The 7,500-nt window shown below is 40.4% G+C and overlaps 1 protein-coding gene across 1 annotated transcript in view; it reads left to right on the top strand.

The window, feature by feature from the left end:
• LOC124033331 (alpha-1A adrenergic receptor-like) overlaps positions 1-7,500 on the top strand; it is a 21,169-nt gene that overhangs the window by 1,391 nt on the left and 12,278 nt on the right. The gene's annotated exons all lie outside the window — the stretch shown is intronic.

Below are 7,500 nucleotides of genomic sequence, written 5' to 3'. Positions count from 1 at the left end.
GTCACGACTGCCGTTATGCGGACACAATGTTTCCGGCTTAATGTAATGCTTGCCTTTAACCATCCATGACTTATCTTGACTGTTTGTGCAGCTTGCTAGACTCAAACGATCCCTGTTTTCTTGATTTTAGTACAATGTGTTTGCAGTTTGGGTTTGTGGTAATTTATTGAGACATTTCAGGAGACCTGTGCACCTGAGTCTGGTATTCACCTAATTTCTAACATCCAGATGTTGCCTACAAGGCACTAGGCTGAGGACAACTGAGCTTTCATGGGTGACGATGATGCAACTGTCATTGTTGATCATTCTGGAGAAATGAACTAGCAAATGTCATAACTTTGTCATGGGCTGTTTTTGTTCCACACACTTCAGTGGTTGAGAATCAGACACAGTCATAGCACCCTATACTGCCCCCAAAGCAAATTAGCACTCTCTTATCCTGCTAGAACACTACCCAATATATATTAATCTTAGCACCCTATATTGCCCGTAAAGCAAATGAGCACTCTCATCCTGCTACAGATGTAGCATTTTAATTTGAGCCAGTTTCCTACAGCAGGAAAATAATCCTGCACCAACAGGAAATGTGAATTATTATGTGGATTATAATTAATGGACATGTTTGTAGGGGTTGACATATTTTTCGTAAATGCAAATCAAGTCTGAAATTTCAAAGTGGAAATTGCAAACTTTAGAAGCTTTTTTAAACCTCAAATACACTACATGTTTTACATTTCCTGTTTGCTGGACAGTTCTCCTGCGACAGGGTGATCAAATTAATATTCTACATCTGTAGGACACAAGCCAAGTGCTATTGTGTGTTATAACCACACTGTGAGTAATATGGCTGCACCATCCCAGTGTTAGCTCCAGCAGCACAGCACAGGCAGGAGCTGGTTGGAGGTGTGAATGTGGATGGCAGCTGACTGCACACAGGAGTCCACCAGGCTGCTTCGGCAGCTGCTCAGCCAGTGTGGAGCAGGACTCAGTGGGGCACAGAGGAAAGGTCACGCTGTGGTTAATAATGTGACAGAGGAGATATCGAGGGAGGACAGTAGCGGACCAAGTAATACTTTAGACCCATCACTACACATCTGCGTTTTTCCCACCCATTGTATCAGCTCTGGGACCAGAAATTGGCCCTGACATTTCTAACACATTGGTCCATTTTTTCCTTGAGGTACCCATAATTAGCCAAAAAATGATCACATTGCGCAAAAAAAGAGACAAGTTAGAGATGCCCACTTGCCTAAAAATGGACCAGCCCATCTGGCACTTGCCTGAAATGCCACATGGCTAGTCTGCCCCTGCTCACCTATTCTGCATGGCAGGTCTAATGGATAGGGTGCGTGCAAAGTGCAAGAGAGGGGGTTTGGTTGGAATACATAAACCTTGACACTGATGGACATATAGTCTAAGAGCTGCAATCAGATTAACTTCTAATGTCATCTTCTCAGTCAAAGCTGCTTATCATAACCCAATATAAATCCACTAGGGCCGTTTCCCTCCACTTTTAGTATTCTACCCTGTTGTCAATGTCAGCCATTTTATCAAGACCATATTCCATAGATGACGTCCATGTACCAATTGCCATTGAACAGTGAGACAGTGGTCATTTTATCTGAGACATTGTGAAAGTTTGTTTTGAAACAGAAGGAGAGACAACCAGAAGGATTGTTGCATTTCCGCCATACATCAAAGTCAAGGTGAATTATATAAAAGGATCTAGCCCAGCATGTCTTAAGATTTTTGACGTCATTAAAGTCAACAATCAAATCCAATTTTCTCTTCTGTTCTTAGTCTACACAGATAAATTGAGATAAAGGGACATATTTGCTAAGCGTTTGCAGCAGGTGCAAATTCTGCATCTGTTTTTCATTCAAAAGATAACTAAAATCAGGACGAGAGACTACAAATGTAAAAGAAAGGTTAGAAGAAAGATTAAGGCTATTGTTATTGTGATGGAATAGTTTTATGTTTTAGCTTTGTTTTTTTTGTTTTTATCCCTTCCCACTGGGCACACGGATTGAATCAACAAGGTTTCCACATCATTTCAATGAAATGACGCTGAACCAACGTGGAATAGACGTTGAGTTGGCGTCTGTGACCAGTGGGTAAGCTTAGTAAAAACATTCTAAATGCTACATATTTTGCATAGACTGCCATTATTTATCAGTGCATTCTGGTAATTATAAAAGACAAGAGCGAGTAAAACCAAAAGCAAGTAAATTGATGCCATACAATAGGGTGCAGTGTGAGGAGTTATTAAACATGGACAGTACACTATTTAGAATCCAGATCGTAATCAACATGGCTTACAGTTGTCACAATGTGATGTATTGATTATCCTACATTGATTTAGACAGACATGGGATAGAGATTGATGAAGTCAAGGATTAAAGCATTTCAAAGATAATGTGTTTATAAAAGGTTGTCACTGATATTGAAATATATGCACATGTACAGTACCAGTCAAAGGTTTGGACACCTATTCACTCAAGGGTTTTTCTTTATTTTTACTATTTCTACAATGCAGAATAATAGTGAAGACATCAAAACTATGAAATAACATATATGGAATCATGTATTCACCAAAAAAGTGTTAAACAAATCAAATATATTTCATATTTTATATTCTTCAAAGTAGCCACCCTTTGACGTGATGACAGCTTTCCACACTCTTGGCATTCTCTCAGCCAGCTTCACGAGGAATGCTTTTTGAAGGAGTTCCCACATATGCTGAGCACTTTTTGGCTGCTTTTCCTTCACTCTGCGGTCCAACTCATCCCAAACCATCTCAAGTGGGTTGATGTTGGGTAATTAGGGTGGCCAGGTCATCTGATGCAGCACTCCATCACTCTCCTTCTTGGTCAAATAGCCCTTACACAGCCTGGAGGTGTGTTGGGTCATTGTCCTGTTGAAAATATAATTTTCAACAGAACAAATTATAGTTCCACCAAGCGCAAACCAGTTGGGAAGGCATGTCGCTGCAGAATGCTGTGGTAGCCATGCTGGCTAAGTGTGCCTTGAATTCTAAATAAATCTTAGACAGTGTAACCAGCAAAGCACCCCCACACCGTCACACCCCCTCCTCCATGCTTCACCATGGGAACCACACATTTGGAGATCATCCGTTTACCTACTCTGTGTCTCACAAAGACATGGTGGTTGGAACCAAAAATCTCAAATTTGCACACATCAGACCAAAGGACAGATTTCAAATGGTCTAATTGTCCATTGCCCGTGTTTCTTGGCCCAAGCAATTATCTTCTTCTTGTGGATTTGGTATTTTACCAAATAGGGTTTTCTTCTGTATACCAGCGCTAACTTGTCACAACACAGCTCAAATGCATTAAGAAGGAAAGAAATACCACAAATCTTAATTGAAATGCATTCCACCTCATGAAGCTGTTTGAGAGAATCCCAAGAATATGCCAAGCTGTCATCAAGGAAAAGGGTGGCTACTTTGAAGAATCTCAAATATAAAATATATTTTGATTTGTTCAACACTTTTTAAGTTACGACATGATTCCATATGTGTTATTTCATAGTGTTGATGTTTTTGCTATTATTCTACAATGTAGAAAATAGTCAAAATAAAGAAAAACCCTTAAATGAGTAGGTGTGTCCAAACTTTTGACTGGTACTGTATGTGGACACCCCTTCAAATGAGTGGATTCGGCTATTTCAGCCATACCCGCTGCTGACAAGTGTATCATCAAGCACACAGCCATGCAATCTCCATAGACAAACATTGGCAGAAGAATGGCCTTACTGAAGAGCTCAGTGACTTTCAGTGTGGCACTGCCATAGGATGCCACCTTTCCAACAAGTCAGTTCGTCAAATTTGTGTGTGGTTGAAAAACAAGTTTTAATGACTCCAACCTAAGTGTATGCAATCTTACGACTTCAACTGTAGATATTCCATTAAAAATCTGCAGTTTCCAGCTACAATAGTAATTTACAACATTAATAACAATGTCTACACTGTATTTCTGATCAATTTGATGTTATTTTAATGGACAATGCTTTTTGATTTTCTTTCAAAAACAAGGACATTATTAATAAATCATCCCAAACTTTCAAACGGTAGTGTATATACAGTTGAAGACAGAAATTTAAATACACTTAGGTTGGAGTCATTAAAACTCATTTTTCAACCACTCCACAAATATCTTGATAACAGATTTGGCAAGTCGGTTAGGACATCTACTTGACACAAGTCATTTTTCCAAAGATTACAGACAGATTATTTAACTTATAATTCACTGTATCACAATTCCAGTGGGTCAGAAGTTTACATAAACTAAATTGACTGTGCCTTTAAACAGCTTGGAAAATCCCAGGAAATTATGTCATGGCTTTAGAAGCTTCTGATAGGCTAATTGACATCATTTGAGTCAATCAGCCAGCTCCTCAGAAGAAAAAAAATTGTAGACCTCCACAAGTCTGGTTTATCCTTGGGAGCAATTTCCAAACGCCTGAAGGTACCACGTTAATCTGTACAAACGATAGTACGCAAGTATAAACACCGTGGGACCACGTAGCCGTCATACCACTCAGCAAGGAGACGCGTTCTGTCTCCTAGAGATTAACGTACTTTGGTGCGAAAGGTGCAAATGAATCCCAGAACAACAGCAAAGGATCTTGTGAAGATGCTGGAGGAAACAGGTACAAAAGTACCTATATCCACAGTAAAACGAGTGCTATTTTGACATAACCTGAAAGGCCGCTCAGCAAGGAAGAAGCCACTGCTCCCAAACCGCCATAGAAAAGCCAGGCTACGGTTTGTAACTGCACATGGGGATAAAGATCATACTTTTTAGAGAAATGTGGGTTCTTTGCTGCAGGAGGGACTGTCGTAGCTCAAGACATCAGTCAGGAAGTTAATGCTTGGTTGCAATTGGACAATGACCCCAAGCATACTTCCAAAGTTGTGGCAAAATGGCATAAGGACAACAAAGTCAAGGTATTGGATTGGCCATCACAAAGCCCTGACTTCAATCCTATAGAAAATGTGTGTGCAGAACTGAAAAAGCGTGTGCGGGCAAGGAGGTCATCAAACCTGACTCAGTTACACTAGCTCTGTCAAGAGGAATGGGCCAAAATTCACCCAACTTATTGTGGGGAGCTTGTGGAAGGCTACCTGAAATGTTTGACCCAAGTTAAACAATTTAAAGGCAGTGCTACGAAATACTACTTGAGTGTATATAAACTTCTGACCCATTGGGAATGTGATGAAAGAAATAAAAGCTGAAATACATCATCCTCTCTACTATTATTCTGACATTTCACATTCTTAAAATAAAGTGGTGATCCTAACTGACTGTCATGCCCTGACCATAGAGAGCTGCTTATTCTCTATGTTGGTTGAGGCGTGACAGTGACTAGGGTGGGTCATCTAGGTGTTTAATGATTTATGTTGGCCTGGTATGGTTCTCAAAGCAGCTGTTTATCGTTGTCTCTGATTGGGGATCATATTTAGGCAGCCATTTACCCATTGTGCTTGGTGGGCTCTTGACTATGGATGGACACCCCTGTCAGAACTATTGTTAGCGGCACGTTTTGTTTTCCTTCTGTTTTGTTTGGGGAGTTTATTATTTATTAAACATTGTCATGTTTTGACCTTAGTTCCTTTGTTTTGTCTTTGTTTTTGAATGGTCAGGGCGTGAGTTGGGGTGGGCAGTCTATGTTTGTTTTTCTATGTTGGTTTTTGTGTTCGGCCTAGTATGGTTTTCAATCAGAGGCAGGTGTCGTTAGTTGTCTCTGATTGAGAATCATACTTAGGTAGCCTTTTTCCACCTGGGTTTTGTGGGTGTTTATTTTCAGTCTTTGTGTGTCTGCACCGGACAGAACTGTTTCAGTTGTTTTTGTTATTCAGTGTTCAGTTTGGATTATTATTAAATAAAATGAACACTAACCACGCTGCGCTTTGGTCCGATCCTTACTCCTCCTCAGACGAAGAGGCGGAAATCCGTTACAAACATTTGGAATTCTACACATGCCAATCATTGGTACAATCATTATAACGAACGTGACAGGGAATTTGTACCAGGATTCAATGTCAGGAATTGTGAAAAATTTAGTTTAAATGTATTTGGTGTATGTAAATAATACTACTTGAGCAAAAGTCAAAAAGTATTTGGCTTTAAATATACTTAAGTATCAAAAGTAAATGTAATTGCTAAAATATACTTATCAACAGTAAAAGTATCAATAATTTCAAATTCCTTATATTAAGCAAACTAGACTGCAACATTTTATTGTTGTTATATTTTAATTTACGGATAGCCAGGGGCACACTCCAACACTCAGACATCATTTACAAACCAAGCACGTGTGTTGAGTGATCCTTGACTGGTCTCTCAAAGCACTTCATGATGACAGAAGTGAGTGCCACAGGGCGATAGTCATTTAGTTCAGTTACCTTTGCTTTCTTGGGTACAGAAACAATGGTGGACATCTTGAAGCAAGTGGGGACAGAAGACTGGCATAGGCAGAGATTGAATATGTCCATAAACAAACCAGCCAGCTGGTCCGCGCAAGCTCTGAGAACGCGGCTTGGGATGTCGTCTCAGCCGGCAGCCTTGCGAGGGTTAACAATCTTAAATGTCTTACTCACGTCAGCTACTGAGAACGAGAGCCCACAGTCCTTGGGGGCGGTGCTATCCTCAAAGCGGGCAAAAAAAGATGTTTAGCTTGTCTGGGGGCAAGACGTTGGTGTCCCCTACGCGGGTGGTTTTCCCTTTGTAATCCGTGATTGTCTGGATTCCCTGCCACATACGTCTTGTCTGAGCCGTTGAATTGCGACACCACTTTGTCTCTGTACTGACGTTTTGCATATCTAAGCCTCCCACTTGATCTGTCTCTATTCTCCTGACTGGCGTTTCTTTTTTTTTAAGAAACAAAATATACTCTGCATTGCTGATAAAATCTGAGTAAAAGATTGAAAGGAATGTGAGTCTTATTCAGTACATTTAGTTATCACTTGATTTTCTACCAACCTTGCCAGCAGGCATGCCAACTAAGATAGACAACTCTAACTTGATTCATAGCCTGTAATACCTTCTTGGTAGCTAATTGAGGTTGGGTGATAGGTTCTCAATCTGGGCTAGATAAAGCCAACTTCATACAATTGCTGGGTGGCTAGTAGTATTACAAAGAAACAAAAACCACAATGTTTAACAAAACAATCATTTTCATACAGGACAAATCTGAGGGGGCACGTGCCCCTGTGGGCATGACGCCTCTGCACTTTATTGGTCACTCGTATCCATGGCTGGATCTGCCTCTGTATTCTTCAACCAACATGTCCAATCAACAAAATGAGGCCACAGCTCCATTGATCAGCCAGAGGAGAGGGCATTCTTGAGACATGCTCTCGCTCCCATACAATGGCGATGGATAGGAGACAGCTTTTTGAACAGCTAATGATATTGAAACATGCTGCAGAATGCAAAATGTGGCTGTCTGAACATTTTTATAAGATGCACTTGTCTG

The sequence above is a fragment of the Oncorhynchus gorbuscha genome, linkage group LG04 (assembly GCF_021184085.1).
Source record: "Oncorhynchus gorbuscha isolate QuinsamMale2020 ecotype Even-year linkage group LG04, OgorEven_v1.0, whole genome shotgun sequence".
Taxonomy (NCBI): Eukaryota; Metazoa; Chordata; class Actinopteri; order Salmoniformes; family Salmonidae; genus Oncorhynchus; species Oncorhynchus gorbuscha.
This window is presented reverse-complemented; position numbering and strand designations above follow the sequence as displayed.